General features: G+C 39.2%; 1 protein-coding gene across 1 annotated transcript in view; it reads right to left on the bottom strand.

The window, feature by feature from the left end:
* NYAP2 (neuronal tyrosine-phosphorylated phosphoinositide-3-kinase adaptor 2) overlaps positions 1 to 18,406 on the bottom strand; it is a 160,643-nt gene extending 142,237 nt beyond the window's left edge. Inside the window, exon 1 of the mRNA XM_085069621.1 lies at positions 18,221 to 18,406. The gene's annotated coding sequence lies outside the window, so the exon portion shown is untranslated. The remainder of the gene's footprint in view (positions 1 to 18,220) is intronic.
* Positions 18,407 to 18,892: the final 486 nt, after the last annotated feature.

An 18,892-nucleotide genomic window follows, 5' to 3' on the forward strand; every position in this document is an offset into this window, starting at 1 on the left:
ACCTTGAATATACCTCTATGGATTTACACAATACACAGACGCAGCTCCAATGAGGCAAAATATAGATTTCTGTGTTATCTTGAGCCATTAGATTCTCCTAAGTACCTGTTTTCTAATGTGTCATGTTAAATACTCTGTACTCCAAACACACTGAATAATTTTGCGGGATTTTTTTTTCCAGTGTTACAAATCCTTCATGTACAAAAACCTTGAAGTAATTGCACAGACCTGTCCTAAATATACACCGTGATAATCATGGACTGAAACTTAGTTCACAGCAGACTACTTTTGCCCAATATACTTCACATTATACCATCCTTTTTTACACTAGATGTGAGACTGTGTGTAACATTTGGTGCCACACACTGTAATACCTAGAAATGACAGGGTGAATTAAGGACAAAGCTCCAGCCTTAATAGCTTAAGATCCCCTGGCATCCTTATGGTCAAACCACATTCTCCACACTTCTGTAACGTATTTTTGTGTGTGTCAAATTCATTACAAATGTATCACATTCATATATATTGCATTTGTTAGTCCTTTCAACTCTCAAAATACACTGAAGCATTTTTTAGTAGGCTCATGATCAGCCATTGTCAGTTCAAGAGATGGCATACTGGGGAGAATAAGAACTCTGTGCCTGATACCCAGATGGAAGAAGGGAGAGGTTTACAGCGTGAATCCAAAGCTAGAGTTTAACCCTTGTTTTCACACGAGATTTCTCAGTAGATTTAGGATGGTATTGTTTGGTCTCTATATGCATCTTGGCACTATTTTTAGTCATGAGCTTGCACACAGCAATTCAGCTCTGCCAGATTTTTCTGGCTTGTTTATAATCCCCAAATAGAGGATCCATAGCTCTGATGAAAACTAATTAAATACCTCTTGTACACAGACTACCCTTCAGAAACAAAACCTGCACTCTTGCTCACCACAGTTAAGTGTTTAATATAGTGTGACTGGTTTTGTTTGGAATTACTGTTTGCAAACTCCAATTAGACTAAATTAAAATGAGTCATGTTTTATATATTACAGCTGATAAAATACTGGTTGGAAAAACTGTGGGTATAAGCATGCACACCAATGCCACCACACACAAGTGCCAGAAATACTGCTCCCTGGCAGCCATGCAAAGATGTCCTTCATTTCAGAGGCTATTTGAATTTACAATGCCCTAGATTCATGAGGCTACTCAAGACCAGATAATTTGTACATATGTAATACCAATTTTTCTCAATCTAAATTTAAAAATTCCATCACTTGCAACATAGGTTGAACATTAAAGTGTTTATCATCCAAACTGGACCAAGTATTTGCTAAACTAATTCCATCCAGAAAACAATAAGCCAATGTGAAATGGAAGTTGCAGTTTACATCTTCTAATGTAGAACTCCTGTAAAACGATGCCCTCAGCTTCCTGGAAAATGGGCCTGGCACCACTAAAGGCCAACTACAGAATGATATCTTTCTGTGAAACAATTACCTGTCTGTAGAACAGCCCTGAAACACCAACCTTTTTGCCTGGTCATATCAATAAGAAAAAGAAATACTTTTCTATAAATACTCAGTATTACACATAATATCAAGAATGGTGTGCTCAGCATTGGTGCAGGGTAAATGCAAGAAATAAACAGGAATAACCTTGATTGCCTTAAGTTTACATGTTTAAGGGCCAGTTACTCTCTCATTTCTGCAAATATTTCAAAGTAATAACCTACCAATCAACTAAGACATGGGCTGGGGAAGATGGAGGGGTGAGCAGAAAAATAAAAAAATATATTTATCTTGGCTCCATCATGCACAGAGTCAGCGATAAACTCTGAATGTGACTGCAGCTTTTCCCTGCTATCAGTGTCATTTGCTTTTCTGTGAGAGTGGGATGAATAAATCACAGGTGGTATTAGGGATAAAATTTTGATGAAAGTGCTGTTACCTACTCTGGCACAAGGAAACTGCAATACCACCTTACTGGTGAGAACAAATCAAAGGGTAAGTGAATGTTAAGGGGGCACCAATCAGAATCCATGAGAAATTCCATGTGAGAAAGTTCTTCAGTGGGAAAAGGCCTCACTCTTTCTTTCTAAACTAAAAAAGAAAAGAAAATATATGAAACAGAAGACATCAATATTTGCAGAAGGAGTGTGCTAGCAGGCAGAAAATGAAATGCAGGTCTGACTCAGTTTTCCCATCTTTCTTGATATGAAACTTATAAAAGGAAAGAGGAAATTAAGCTTGTGCCCTGAAGGGGAGAGGGCTGGGAAAGCACAGCTGGGAGTATTTGTTGACTTGCAAAAGAATAGACCCCATAGCAAAAGAAATCCTGTCACCTAAAGACAGTAATGAGACATTTTAAAGAATACATATTAACCTTAAATAATTAATCCTTTCTGGATTAATCCCTGGGAAAGAGGATCAAAAGGAAAGATATGAAGTAAACTTCTGGCTTTCCTGAACTTATTTCAGATTTCTAAGATCTAAAATAGAATCTTGTGTGAAAGCCAGACAGCCACCACCATGAAAGAAATTACAAATCAGCACATTTCCCCAAAGTGTTTTGGCTTCCATGAATCAACATTTTCCAACTGAAAAAACATTTAATTAAAATCACAACCAGATCCAACTTAAATGAGGCATAGGAAGTCAGGAATATCTCTTGAGCATGAGATGTCTTGCTTTTGTCCAAGGGACATCTTTCACTTACAATAAAGTCAGTGACTATGGAACAGTGGCATTTCTGAGCTTTTTATTCTCAGGTACCATTAACTACCGCAGCCCAAGAATTAGACAGTGATACTTAGCATTTTATTATCCAAATTAAACATTCAAAATCCTCTCAAAACAAATGGCATTGCATGCCTCTACCTACGGGTCTACATAGATCAATTCTGATTCAACCCTCAAACAACTCTTTTCTTAAGGGAAATTTTATCCTAACTTAGACATTTTGTGGGAATATAATGATAATATTTTTTTCCTTCATTATCTGGAGAATTCCTTATTACTACTATTTCAAGGCTTTCTGGTGGCCAAAGCTTGAACAAAACCTTGTTCTGCCAGAAACAAAAAAAAGGGGGGGAGGAGAGGGAGAGGAAGAAAATTTGCTTCTTCTGTAACCCAAGAGCAGTGACAGAGGCATAACTCCTAAAAACTTTCCATTACATGGGTGTCTATATTCCAGTTACTCAAACTGTAACATGCAGTCACAATCAGCTATGTAAAAGCGGCAGCAGACACTAAATTTGTTCTTTTCTTTTGGCTAAGTATTTTTGCCCTACCCAGGCTGACCTTAGTGTTAAGCAGTCAGTCCTAATGCCTCTGTATTTCTCTCTCACTGCGTCCCGGTCTCCTGTGACTCACAAACTTGCCCCTTTGCACACCACACAGAAATATCCAGCAGAATTTTTATTCCCGCTCTCCAAGCTGTTAAACGCAATGCTAAATAAATAGCACAAAATTAACCATGCTGCATATTCACAGTATTGGCAATTCTCAGCAAATTTCAGTGACAAGAAGGAGAGAGGTCCATATGAAAGAAGAGAAAGAGGTCCACTCAGTTCCATAGCTCCAACATGCTTTTTGCACATGGAAAAATACACAAGCTAAGAAAGCTTCAAGGAAAGTCTTTGGATCTCTGCAATCTCGTGCTCATTGTTCACTGAGCTTTGCTTTTTACATTTGTCACAAACATGCATTATCCATGAACAGAGAATTGTCCCAGGCCAATCTGGGAAGAAATAAAAAGAAAGCAGCTTATGATGTTGTGTCAGCTCTGCTCACACACTGCTCAAAATGGGCACATCCAAGGAAAAAACACGAGCAGGAGAATCTCCTCTTTCCTTTACCCCCACACTCCTCTTAGTTGAAGTGCATTAGCAATCTCAGATAGTTAATTCTTAATCTTTAGCAAAAAGGGCCTTGAAGTTTCCCATTTCCATAATTTAAACAAATCTGAGGACTCTTCTCTGGTAGGATTTTTTCCCCCTTAATCATTCCTATGACTCATAAATAGGATACAAAACTGTAAAAGGTGATGTGAACTCATTGCCAGAATAGGCACTCCAGAATGAAAGTGGCATTACTGCTTCTTATCTTGTGCTTCTCATTATTCATCTGTTTCATGCCTCTTCATTGCCAAGATAGTCTAACATTTCTGGTGCTTCATATTTTACTGAGGTTTAATTGCAAATAGCTTCAAGGAGGAAGAAAGAAAGGCAACAAAGACAGACATGGACTAAGGGATTTTGGCTTAAACAGTAATGCTGTCACTGTACAATTTGAGACAAATTAACTGGGAGGGTGACACAAAGGATTGAAAACAGACTTGACTGTAGGGATACATGGAACAGACAGACTGACTTTCACATTAAATAAGACAGAGTCGCTGAATACATTTCCATCTGCTAGAGTGGAAGGGTTTTACAAATAGAAATGAGAATGTAAGAGCATTCCTCAACAGTCTCAACAAATGAAGGAAGACAGTAAAGAACTCTGCATCTAGATTAAACTTGAGCAGTGGGAATTAAGTGGAAGTTCCATTATGGATTCATACAAAAATTCTAACAGCCAGCTCAAGAAAGCCCCTTCTTTTCTACCCCTGGTCCATATGGTGCACCCAAATACTACTCTTGGCCTCTTAAAAAGCAGTGCATGTGATGAGATACAGGCAGTAGTGTTTTAGGTGAAGTTACTGCCATCCTCTGCCCCATAAGCATAGGAAGCAGTCCAACAGGACTGGCCTAAAGCCACTTGTGTGGATCATGATAGCACTGACTCACCTGAAGAGCACAGAAATTCCTCCTGTGCTATGGATTTCCCACTAAGCTTGAACTCCTCTGAACAATAATGTAAGGTTGCTCAGAGGGCACCTAGTCTAATTATCTGCAGAACATCAAGGATACATAGCACAGTTTCCCTAACCTGTGATAACATCTCCAATGACAACTTTTGTTTAGATCATCTTCTCTTGTCTCAGCAGCAGAACCAGTATTTTCCATTTCATTTTTAAATATTCAGGATTTGTACATGGCTTCTGCAGCTGCAGTTTTTGAGTAACCAGAACAGATCAAAATGTTTGGTGGCTGAATTAATTTACAAATATTAAACACTACCAATATTTGAACAGTCAAAATATTTTGTGTCTACTCATTAATATTTCAAACATGACTTAAGTTTGCTGTGGGTCAGATATCTGACTTTGTGCTAAGTGTTTCTGTCAGTCAGGTGCCAGATACAAACTTAGACTGAAATTTTTATTCATTTCTTGGGCGAGTCACTGTTTTGTGACCACAGAACACTGCTGGAAATCTCTTCTAGCTATTGCTACTGTGTCAGAAAACTGGCATGGGTTAAGAACTAAAAGCAAGTGAAAAACTGTGTGGTTATTTAAAAGTTTTTTCAAAATTGGACTATTTTAAATAACCCTTCATCTACTTGAAGCAGAAATCTAAAGCTGTTAGATAGGCCTATTTCTTTCCTAATATTTTCTCAGAGTGGTGAATCATCCCTGTACTGAAGAACAGGAATCAGATCTTGCATGTCTTCACACAGATTTAGCAATTTTACAATAAACCTTAATCCGTTTTCACTCTCCAAATCTTCCTTCAGAGCAGCATCTGGCATTACTGTAATATATAACTGCTCCAAAAATATAGTGCTGTAGGCAGCAACTTTGACAGTGAAGACCTGATGGAACGCCACCAGTCCAGCCCCCACCACGTCTCATTTCTGCTCATACCTTCTTTGCTCCCTACATCGACAGAGTAAGGTAGATAGAGCTGCACACACCCACAGCCTCCCCGAGGTATACAGGGACTTGCCAAAATGGTATTTACACTGTCTCACATGCCACAGAAATTCCCAGCACTACTGGGCAAATGGGCCAAATGATGAAGGTTGTAAAAAAGCCTGAAAGAGACTTTAGAGAGACACACAACAGAATCCATACCAGTTTTAATTTACACCATGGAGCTTTTTTACCACAGTTTGAATCTCAAATGCCAGCAGTTTGGTTCAGTAAATTCAATTATTAGTCTCAAGACAGGAAGGAGTGACGAGTTTCTGACAGCAGCAAAGTGAGCCTGCAAGCAAGTCCAGGCTAGAAACACACAAAAACCAGCTTGACTTCGTATCCACACAGAGACAGAGATAGGAAAAACACAGGAAACAGGTCTGACTGGAGTGAACTGTAACCTCTTCAGCTTTCTCCACAACTGAGAGAAGCACAAACCATGCCCATTTCCATCAATGGCCCTTTGAACCAAGATGGTAGAAAGAAAGCAGCAGGCTCTGTTTAGGCACTATCCACATCCCTGGATATCTGACAGACACATTTTCCGAAGTTGCATTATCAGTGGCAGTAATTGATGCTACCCTAGTCTTCAATCACTGGCTTCAAATGTGTGTCCTGACTATTAAAACTAGAAGGTACAGGAAATATTAAAAGGAAATTTTCCTCCAAAGCAGGAGGGTGTCAATGCAGTAACAATACAATGGTTTCTCTTTTATGTATCAGATGAAAAACACTGAATACCTGCAGGGAATTTCTTAGATTGCTCCAGGAGTTGGCTGGGCTTCTGTAGAAGCACTGAGTTTTCATATATCTCCACTGAATTTTTCAGTTTTGGTGGTATCTTCTCATCTCCACACAAGTTTTCCTGAATTGTTGCTCATTTTTCACAACAGGGTTCCAGGCAACAAGGACATCATCACTACAAAGTTTAAAGATTCTCAGTATCAGCAAAACTTCATGCAACGGCAGTGTTATCAGGAAAAGCTGAGATATGTTCAAAAGGCTGCTAATAATATCCCTATCCATGGGCAGAGCTTCAAAAAAACCAAACAAACCTGCCAGACTTCAGGTTAGGACATTCTGGCAAAAACCTGACCTTGTATCTTTGATTTGGGGCTAGAACCAATAAGCAAAACTTCCTTAACCACATTTTTACTCAACTTTGATCTACTGAAAAATATGCAAAGCAAGTTTAAATTTCCCAGTGCAAAAGCAATAGAGAAGAGAGTCTGGCTAACAAAGGACTACAGCTCAGTGTATTTAAGACACATATGTATAGCTGAATATTTTACTTTCATTTCAAATGCCAATATTCAGCCATCTGGCTTTCCTTGAGGCTTTTCATTTGTGCCTTTTTTTTTAATAGCCAACTTTCAATGGCGAGGGATTAAAATAAAAAAGAAAAAGAAACAAAGTTCTTTGTTGTGAACCTCTGCAGGCTACCAATCACCATTCCATTGTTAAATCTACATGAAACATAATATCAAGAAAACTTCTATTTTCTAAACCAGTCCTTTATTATCTAAAATATTTATTCCCTCTATACCCTTCTACGTGTTAGTCATAATGGCCATATGGCTGGTCATTTATAATTAACAGCTTTTATCTAAATAAATACAGTGCTTTGAATATTTAATAGATTTGTTCATTAAGAACCCTCAACAAAAGGTGAAAAAGGCTCTTTCTACAAAAAAGAACAGAAGGATATGAACTCCATGAGGCGCCTGCAGGCAGGAAGCAGCAGGTTATGTGTGGTATTGACCATTTCCACTGAACAAGCACCACATACCTGCACAGAAACTTGAGTGTAAAGTAGATAAAACACCAGATGAATTAAAAGGAGTTCCAAGAGACAAACAAACTACCCATGCACAGCTTGTATGGTTGCAGAGGGTCTCACAGCTTGAGTTAGCCTTGGAGACACCTGCACCAGAACTTTAGTCTACAGCACAGCACTGAGACACCTTGGGTTTTATCTGACATTACAATCTAACCATGTGCTTTCTGGTTTTGCTATGAAAAATGGGAAAGGCATAGAAATACACTAATTCCTCCATCTTCTCATGCTGGCACATCTATTTCCAGTGGGACAGTACATGTTAGCTCTGCCTCATCATGGCAGGGGTTCTCAGTTTTCTCTATCCATACTGCCACAATGTTTTGTGCTGTACTAACACCCAAGTTCTTGTTAGATTTCCACATCCACCCATTATTTCCTTTCCTTGTTTATATAAATTACCATGGCTTGTTATTTGTCAGGATTCATATCTGTGAATTTAATGGAACTGCATTTCTCAAAATCACCCACACTGTCAACAGCTCTAATTTGTTTATGTCAAATCAGACTTCCCCCCCCTCCCCATTTACCCTTCTGTTTCATACCATTTATATTAGCTTGTCAGCTGGGATTTTATTTATTTATTTGCTTTGGAAGGTTTGCTTCTGTGAAACCCTGATGGCAGAAGAACCACACAATTCAAGGGACAAGTAATAAGATATAAATGCTTTCAAAACCAAGCTGTTACTTCCAATTCTGTTCTGGTCAAGTGCAACAGAAGTTCTGGACAGTTTTTTGCATTTTCTAGAAAAGCAGATATGAGATGGTTTGGGGGTTTTTTGCAGCTTTTTCCTTTTTAAAAATTATTGTTATTGTTTAGATTTTCTTAGCTCTGCAGATTGCCATTTCTTACTATTTTACTAGCCACCATCTTAGAAAATGCCTAAGAAACCTTAAATGAAAATGTAGACACCTTAAGATTAAACAAACTCTTTCAAATATCAGCATTGTAATAACAGAGAAGTCTTACAAGGCACCTGATTTTCCATAGCAATTTAAGCACTAGGACTGCACTTTTTCTCTCAAAAAGGTACCACATGGGAGGAAAAAGAAAACAGAAATGCTCTTTCAGTAACTGCTTCCACATAGAACTTCGCAATGAGGTTACCATTAAGGTATTAAAGCATATATAAATTTTAATATGCACTAAGGAGAAATTAAAACCCCTTGTGTGGTATTATACACAGTGCCTGCATGGTGCTTGGTGCTGCAGAAACCCAAAGTTGCAGTTGACCTTGATTGTTTGGAAAAGACTGTAGTAATCTACAACACAGCAAGACAAAACTCACTGCATGAAAAACTAGATGAATACTCAAAAAGGATTTATTTTTGTCCAGATTTAACATGAGTTTCTGCAAATATCTAAGGCTCTGATGGTTTAGAACAGATTGGGGTGCAAGGGAAAAACTCTGGTATTTCACTCAGCTGGATCCCTGATCCTTAAAAACCAAATCAATGACCCAGAAGGTGTTCTGGTGATTGTACAGTGTTCAGTATTTCCAAGGGAAAAATACATGCAAGTCAAACCATGCTTTTGAAGGGGCTTGGTTCATCACACCTCCTCCTACTCCTTGGAGCTGCATCTCTCCTGTGCTGTGGCCTTGCCCCATTTCCAGCCTGTACAAAAACGTGCTGACAGCACTCTGTGACAACAGCATGGAGCATCTGGGCTCTGCAGGCAGCCACAAAAACCTGCTCTCTCCTCTCCACCCATTTTTGTGCTGCACCAGTTTAATCAAGCAGTAAGCTACTTCTGTCAGGGCTCTTAGCAGCAGCCTGGCACAACACCTCATTTGCTGGCCAACCTCCTTTTTAGACCTTTAACAATAGCTCAGTGTTGGGAATGCTCAACACATCATATATTGCTGTTGTGGTGGTTCTGATTTCCTTTTTATTTTGGGTAATGACTTTTCCCAGTTGTGGCATGATTTACATGCTGGCAAAGCCTGAAAAAAAATTATTAATAGGAACGATTTCTGGATGTCATGGAAGAGTTCTGTTTAAAAAGGGAACAGAAGTCCTATATTTTAGTTATCATGCTGAAACTAACAGACTCCCTTTATTTCTGTTAAAACATTTACTGGAACTTATATATTTTTACTTTCTGTAAATTTTCTACTAAAAAAAAAATCTTAGACTTCACAGCAACAATATTAGTGCAACAACTCTGTCATCACTACCAAAAGAAGTTGCTATTTTAGGAGTTCATAGATTTTTTTTCAGCTCAAAAAAAATTAAAAATGGCTTGAGGGCTAAATTTAGCTCTCAAGATTTCAGCATTTATGTAGGGGAAGAAGGGACTTTGAAATTCTGGAGCATCCAAAGTCAGTGTCCTTACTTTCCAGATTTCAGCTGGACAGGGTTTAAGCTCATATTTGCTAAGTTGAAAAAAACATGCCACAATAATAAAAACAAATGCATGTGATTAACAACATGCCTTCAGCTGCACTTAAGGATAACATGCACTAATTTTACAAACAATTTGAAACTAATTTAAGCTCTGAATTAGAAATATTCCAAGTACCTAAAACAAGAGTTGCAATCACCATTATTCTCCTTGCAGCACACTGAGATGGGACTGATCCCATCTGCTCAGTCAATGAAGCCAGAAATCAAAGTTGAAATACTACAAAATCTGGACTGGTTTTTTCTGCTTGTGTCAAGGATCTAAGCTCTGGGACAAAACCCTGAGTGATTCTTGATCTTAACATCTTCTTTAATAAAGTTATAGCTAAAATTTGAAAACCTGCATGAACTATTCAGCCAGACATTGAGATCATCACTTTAAAAGATTCCATATGCTGCATGATTCACTGAAAATAAACCTAGAAAAGCTGTGTAATCCATTGCCCTGCTCCAGGTCAAGAGAGAGTTACATAATCCAACCCACACAGGTGCTATTAACCTATCAATAAAGGCTTCCAGTGATGGAAAACAGAGCACCTTTCTTGTGAAACCACTGTCAGCCTGAAAATGCAACTGAAAGCCCCTTACTCTGCTCTCAGTGGGAGAAAGAGAATATCAGTTCACCTTTCTGTTCACAACAAACTTAGCATATATTCTAAAGTAATAATCTCAAATTCTCCTCATAGCTTGTGTTGTCTAAGAGAACAAGGATAAAACAGACAACTACAGGTTTTGCTTATCTCTTTCCCAAAACACAGCTCCTAAAAGAGAACTTCCAAGACTGTACTAACATCTTACGTATGAGTCTATTCATTCACCCAACAGCAATTTGGTTGCTTTTTTCCAGCAGCAGCATGGTACTGAAGTTTTATGTTCAGTTTGTGGTCTCCTAACAAGTATTTTCAGCAGTACTGCTGCCTACCCACTTTCCCTCATTTTATAGTTGATGATTAATCTGCCTTTTCCTTCTTACAACGCAGCATCACCTGGGTGAGCTTGGGTGAATCTGGAGGATGTGTCATCATTACTCACTGGTTCCCTTTAAGTGTTGTGTGGGAAATTGCCATTCTTGTAAATAGGTCTTTTATAAAAAATAGCCTACTTTCTAGCAGAACCCAGTGGTCCAGACAAGTAAACAGCAATAATAGCTGTTGCCACAATATCCTTACTACTAATTCACATTAGTGTTAGTAATGACTTTTCCTTTGTTATCACTGTTCGATTAATATTAAGCACCAATTAAGCCTCAGTTCTTCACCAACAGAACCCTGAGCAGGTGGTGAGGACACATTACAGTGATAAGGCCAGAGCTGGCAGTTCTAAGACTACAAACCATATCCTGGGATAATCACTAAAACAGAAATACTGCATCCATTTTCTATCACTCCTGCTCTTCGGAGGGAAGTGACCCTGGGTATACACTATTCAAACTGAGACAAAAGCCCTTTGGAGTCAATAAATTATATTTGTGTATATAACAAGACTAGTTAAGTCAACAAACTGGCATCCATGCAGAAGCCTCAAACATAAAAAGGACATTCCACAGGACAAGAACCAGAAGCATTATACAAGATTCAAAAGACAAAATTTTCCTCATTCACACTGCCTTGATACTAGTTTGATACTGCTGCAGTGGAGTCCTGAAGACCATGACCTGCAAGGGGGTAAATGCCCAGAGATGAGAGCTCAAACCTTGCACTGGGTTAACCCTTTCAACCCGTTAAAGGTCTTTCAAGACAGAAATTCAAAAGTGACTGGAAGTGATGCTAAATACAGCACTTCATTGGCTTCTGCCAATAACAGACCTTGGCTAAGTTTAATCAAGAAAAGGCATGGGCACAACATCAGCCACTTTTGGCCAAAGCCATAAAGCAGTGTAGCTTCCTCCTCTTTTCCTCCATCACCAAATACAGAATAATAAATCACTGCTCTGGAGTTGGATTTTGATCTCAAGAAAATTGATGGTGACACAAGTGTTGGAATTTGACATCTTCATAGTGACCTTTAAAAAAGAAGACACTAGGAGGTATCTGCAGTGTATTCAGATCAGGAAATGGGATTTAGAGCTCTCTGAACAGAATAGGCAAAGATGCCTTTCACACTTGACTGTAGTTACTGAGTTTTACATCCTTGCAGCATCATTACAGCTCTGGAAAGACCCAGTCTGTTACACTTCCTGTGATATTGTTAGCTTACATGGAGTCAAATAGGACCATAAAACAGGATGATCTGGCTCCCCATATCAGAGAAGACAGTAGATATAGAAATAATTTTTTGTTTGCCTGTAATCTGGCACTTCAATTGGCAGTGACCAGTTGCAGGTTTGTAGCACAGCTGGCAGACATTTCTGTCCAATAGCTCTTGCTGTCTACATATCCCTTTACCTGTAGTCGAGGCTGCTTCTGAATTGTGTATGGAAGTGTTTCTTTTACAAGAACACATTCACTCAAGATATCCCAGTTCATTTTTAGTCTCACAACCACCACCAGAACAGCAGTCTGATTATTTGGTTATCTTGCTGTTCTCTGAAGAGTTAGAACTAGACTTACACTCATGCTTTAGATTCAAACATCCTCCACAGTTATCCCAGGAGCTTTACCAGTTTGTGGTGTAGGATCATTGAGAAAGGGGGATTTTTAAGTACTCCAACAATCAAAAAAATCAGGGCAGAACAGTATTTTTGAGAATTTATCTTTTACAGTAAAAAGAATTTGTAAATAGTAACAAGTTGTATAATTTGAAGTACTATTTCTTCTCCATTTAGCAGACAAAGGACTTGCCTGAAAAATCTAAGAGTTACATCTTGGTTCCAGCCAAGACCATAGCTTTCACAGACTAAATGTGTGCAATGTACTCCACAAGGCAATTGCTTGCCCATCAGTGTACAATCAGGACCCCTTGAAAACATTGCATTTGATAACCATCAAAAAGATTGATTAAAGTGGCTCAGATAAGATATCTGCTTCCATCAGGTTAGTTAGTTATGCTAACACCATGTGGCAGTACTTACTAAGCAGATGAATTTGTGAAAAGTTCTACAGAAATTCTGAGGATCTAACAGCTAATTTTATTTTGATTTGAGATTAGCACACTTCTCCAACTGCTGAAAAGCATAGATGTATAAATACATTAAAGCAAACAATTTCTAGCTCTTTTCTCTATTTAAAACTTGCTTAATTAAGGCATTTATGTTTCCACAAATTACTGCAAAGTGATTGACCTAGAGGTTGCTCTGAACCTTACAGATGAAAGACATTACAGGAAATTCTTCTCAGAAGATTTTTTCCAAGTTCATTTGGTTTAAAAGTCTTTTAAAAATACTTTTTTTAAAAAAAATCATTATTGCTAAGTGAAACTGCTTTAGTTGGCCAGAATAGGAAAACATTTTATTAACTCCCAATGAATCACTTCCTGAAAGCTGATTAGCTTCTACTTCATAACAGCTCTAAGCATTTAGTTATCAGCAGTGACTCCCAAATAATCATGCTGGACACTTACAATGAAGCAAAATTTACTTTAAAGCAAACAATTGCAAATGCAGCATGCTTTGGATCTCCTAATGTCAGTTTAAGTATTATTGCCTATTAGGAATAACAACAGCACAGCTGAAGCGGCTAATAGAAATGAGCACAAGTCACAGTTTTAATTGCAGCCTTAGAGCCATATTCATTAGAGATGAACACATTCCCTCCACGTTGCTAGCAGAATGCCTGCATACATGATTTCAAAAGCAACACACATCTGCTCAGAATATGACTTCTGTCTTCCCACACCTATCTGATGTCTCTGATGAGGACAAGAACACTTCTCCCTTAAACCCACCAGCTGTATAATATAAAATAGTGAACACTTTAGAAAAAATTACATTTTGATATGTCCTTAAACAAGGCTTCAGAACAAGATGTAATGTACACAGATACATGAAAATGTACTGACTTGATATTCTTGCTATCTTTTTCCCATTTTAAGAAATTGTACCACCAGTGCCAGATTTAAGAAAATTACACCTGCCAAGCAAAAACCATCTCAAACTCTTAATACTATCTCTTGGAAATACAAGACACTACATGATGTTATTTCCTGCACTGGTAGAGGTCAGCTACTGCACAGGAGTCATTTACGTCTCTGGAGGAAAAACAGTGCTTGTAGAGCTCGTAACACTACCCTGTTAATGCCAGTTCACACAGCCTTCAAGGATACAACATCTTGTAGTTTTCCTTAGAAGTCCCAAAGCAGAATTCTGGAAATACAGTTGGGAACAGAAAGGTTAACTGAGCAGCAAAACCCCAGGGAAGGCTATATAAGCTTGAAAAGGATCCAGTAAAGGATCAGAGTGAATGAAGTGGGAAATGAAGATTTGGCTGTTTTGAAACTAAATATGCCAGTCCATGACATCTGTCTAAAAAGAAAAGAAGTTAAAAATGAAGATCTGGAAGGCAAAACTTCTTCCTGCGAGCTACTATGTGTCCACAAACAAATCCCAGCCTTACAGTCACTAAACTTTAGGGAGGATCACTCACAATGGAAGCAGGGAAAATAACATCCTCTAAAAATGAGAAGACATCCAACTCTGAGGATGTCAACCCACAGGCAGAGAAAAAGACTGACAGCAGCACAGGGCAGAGATTCATTCCACCCCTCCAGACTTTAAAAAGCCAGAATGAAACTCTAATGTCCGAGAGTTTCTCAAGTTTCATTTCACCATTTACCACCACTCTACAAAGGTCAAGTATTTCACACAGAGAGCTACAACAAGAGAGCCCAACATAAAACAGTTACATTGTTTGTGAAGAAGCATTATACAAAGAAAAAAACAATTAATCGTTGCAAGGCTTAATTAATAAATATACATAATCATAGAATCATTCAAGCTGAGAAAGACCCTTAAGGTCATCAAGTCCAACCATTAACCTGGCTCTGCCGAGCTCACCACTAAACCATGTCCCCAAGGTGCCACATCTACACGTGCTTTAAACGCCTTCACGGATGGTGACTCAACTGCTTCCCTGGACAGCCTGTGTCAATACTTGACAACCCCTTCCATGAAATTTTTTTCCTAGTATCAATTTTAAACCATCCCTGGTGCAACTATATAACTCTATAGCATATTCTACACTTGAACTCTAAACAAGGGCTCCTCTTGATGATTTATTTTTAATTTGCTACTAAAAGACATGTCTAGATATCTTGTAAGGGTCAGTGCAGTCTGATGAATCCATATATTAACAATTACAGTATATTGCATTAACATGTCAACCACATAAAGTATACTTTAAGGTTAATAGAGTATGGTTTGTCACTTATTAATTAGATTACATGTTGAATATTTTTATTCCTTCAGAACGAACTCCAGTTCTCATGTGAAACACAGTACAAACATGAAAGGAAAATACAAACGGCAGAAGAAATATGCAACATATGCTGAAATTAAATTTGGCTGCACTACCAAAACATTTCAATGACATGCAATTTACTGGAGACAACAACTGCCAATTTCACCTAGTGGAAATAATTTTCTTCCTGTTACTGCATCAGCTGACAGCTGTATTGGCTTCACAGCTCCTGCCTATGTCTTGTCTTTGGCACCAACCTCATCAACCTTTAAATGGGTGGTCTCTGAGGAAACAAAGATGTTTTCAATTCTGAGCTCCAGCTCTTCATCTACATTCATCCATAATGCATCTCAACCTGAACTACTGAACAAAGGAATTATGCCAACGGGAATGGCACTACATACAAAATGGTAGAAATATCCTTCAGCCCAACAACCAAAGCTTTGCTGCCTTTCTTTCTGTTCTCCAACACCACACACGCACCAAAAAAAAAAAAAATTTACTTCTTTGGCTACCAAGATCATGCTTGAAGCTCTGACTTGAATTTTAGGCCTTCCCTCATTCCTTCTGAGCCAGGGGGAAAAAAAGTCATTTAAAAAACCCACCTTAAACTAGTATGGTGCTTTTTCTTTCCATGGCATGGGCCATATCTTGAGAGCACTAATCTATAGATTCTTTGTAATGACATTTAATTTTCTAGAAAGCCAAGGAACAATCCTGCCAACTAGTCTCTTTTTCTCCTGATGTTTTTCCAATAATTAACAGTGTCCAGTTTATCCATACTTTACGTTTTTGGCATTTTTTAGGCATAATTACAATTGATGCAAGAACAACAAGAATTGAGAAGGTTCCTGATGCTCATCTCCAGAAAGTACATCATAGACATCAAGCTTACACAGTCACTGCTTGGAAACAGCCTCCTCAGGAAAGTCAGATTTCCCTTTTTTTCACTACAAAACTCCAGTCTCACTCCCACACAAAGCCTGCCCACCTCCTGCTGAGATATAAAGAAACCATAAGGGTGTGGTCATAAATACAAAGGTGACACAGCTGAACCAACCACAGAAAGAACGTCTCATGTTCTAACCCTCTGCAGCCTTTCACTTTCTCTTCACACTCATTTTTGATGCAGCCTCTCAACCCTGACACTTTGGCCTCGACATGTCAGATATTAAGTCTCTGACACAGCATGAAAAGTAGCAACAGACATTTCCAAATAGCAAAGTCAGAGAAAAAACAAGAAAAAGTTATTCACGCAGTTAGAGTCTGTTCTCCTGCGTCAGCTTCCAGAGGGAGCTCTGCATCTAGAGAGGTGGGGCTGTTGGGTCCCCTGCTGCTCCCCAAATAGCTCATTTAGGCATTTCCCTCCTGCTCCCATTTAAGTGTAATGCACAAATGCATGCTCACCAGCATGGCACTCTCCAGATGGTACATATCTGCTCTAACTTTTGTATCAGAAGGACAATTTCCTCATTAAACCTGCATGACCTACAGCATGGTGTCTTACTCCAGTCTGGATTTCTGCTCCCTTTCCATCAAGGTTTACCTGGTATTTCAGCCAGCAACCTCCACTGTTTAGTTTTTTTAATAAAATGTAATAACACATAGCAGCACAGTCTTTGAGAAATACTGGAAAGAAGAAAGGTAGGGCACCAAAGGGAGAAAAACAGACAGGAAAAGTGGTGTTTACAATGAGTAATTCACAGACCCGAGGCAAGGAACACACAGCATGATGTTCACAACTACTGAAAAAGAAGCAATCTCTTCACTAAGCATCTCCATGAAGGCCTCCGGTCAGTATGATAAATACAGGATTAGAAGCAGTTTGTTTAAGTGCTTAGCTGAATTAGAGCATAGGAACAGCTATCTTGGATCCTTCCCAGGCAAGTCACCATCAGGGATGTGGCTGCAGTGTAAGAGTTTGCGCTTGCTAGAGGCTGGGGATACATGCTCCCTTACAGAGACCTTTACGTAAGGAAATTAGCTCCAAACTAGGAGATGTAGGCACGGTGGTCTTCTATTATGTTATCTCAAAGAATGTCAAACCCCTAATTCTAGTCCAAATTCACCTTACAGTTTGATTATCTGGCTTCATTCACAGGATGAAAGAAATTCCTTTTGTAGTAATAGTCTGCCCATCAAAATCAGAGAAAAGGGGGGAAACCCCCAAAAAACTCCCCCTCACAAGTTTTGAAGGATTTTAAAATTTTTTTTAAACATATTCTTGCAAGCAAAAACAGAGATGGACACTTGAAGAACAAACTGAAAGAGCAATAATATCACAGACATCCCCCTGCTTCTCAAGACAGTGGTAGAAGAGCAGTATGCAGTCAGTTTGTCCAAAATGCTCAGGTGCTCAGTGGCCTTACAAGGAAAACTAACACGTTGCAACCCACACAATTAAAACCAGCAGAGATGCTCATTCTCAACAGCTCCTGATGCCTTATGCCAGGGTCCACTGCAGTCCCTCAGAGGCATGGCTCTGGGCCTGGGCAGCCCACATGTCCTGGCTCCCATTACACACCTCAGCCTCCACCTCCTGCCCACTCCAGAGCTGCTGCTTACTCCTCATACTGAACAGCAGAGGGAATAACAACATGCTCTGGGAAAAAGGTGGCAGGCAGAGCAGCACATGAAAAAATATGATAGTGTTGACGCTAGAAAGGTTGCACTCATACCAAATGCTTTCTCAAGAAAGAATGTGAAGTCTCTTCTATAAAAAAAAAAGAAATTAATAATGTGTAAACTAAGTCTTTTGGTCCTAAAAGCTACCAAAACCTTCAGTTCAGAAAAGTGGGTTAGAGTTTGGGCCAACAAAGACACATCCTTGTAAGGCAGCAGTTGTTCTCACTTACCCTCACAAACGTATCCTGGCACTGCGGCTACTCCTTTGGGCTGGGAGCTGAGATTTTTTTAATTGCAAGTTTCTCCCACTCCCCTTCCATAAACAAAATATTTTTCTAAATGCAAAACACATCAAATATTACAGAGTAAATTGTGAGGCACACAGACAGCACAACTGTGCTGACAAACACTAGCAGGAGGATATCTCCCTCACAGCTGTGTCCCCTCAGCCTTAAATGTGTGTCAGGGATGCAGCCCCAGGTGTTTGTCATGTGGGATCCTCCCAGGTGGATCCTGCCTGAGGAGCAGCACAATAAAAAGCCACTGCCTTCTCCAGGGATGCAGCTATAAGTATGGTGAGCTCTGTCTTAGCCTAGAGGGCCCTGCTCCTGCCTGGAGCCTGGGAGAGGTTTTGGCTAGTTACAGAGAGGGGCACAGATGAAGAGGTGGCTGCTGTCCTTTGTGGCCCTGTAAGGGCTGTCTGTTTGCAAACAAGCCCACATCCAGCAGCAGCTCTTGCTAAATATGTGGAAGAATGGGGGAGACAAGCTTTGAAGAGCTGTTGTGACACATTAAACAAAGCAGCCGACAGAAATGTGGAAGCTGTGGGGTATGTCCACCATTCCTTCAAGTTCAGTGTGCCTGCCTTTATGGAATGTGTGAGAACCAGAGTGGAAACACAA

This window comes from Lichenostomus cassidix, chromosome 9 (genome assembly GCF_008360975.1).
Source record: "Lichenostomus cassidix isolate B80296 chromosome 9, HeHo_3.0, whole genome shotgun sequence".
Classification (NCBI taxonomy): domain Eukaryota; kingdom Metazoa; phylum Chordata; class Aves; order Passeriformes; family Meliphagidae; genus Lichenostomus; species Lichenostomus cassidix.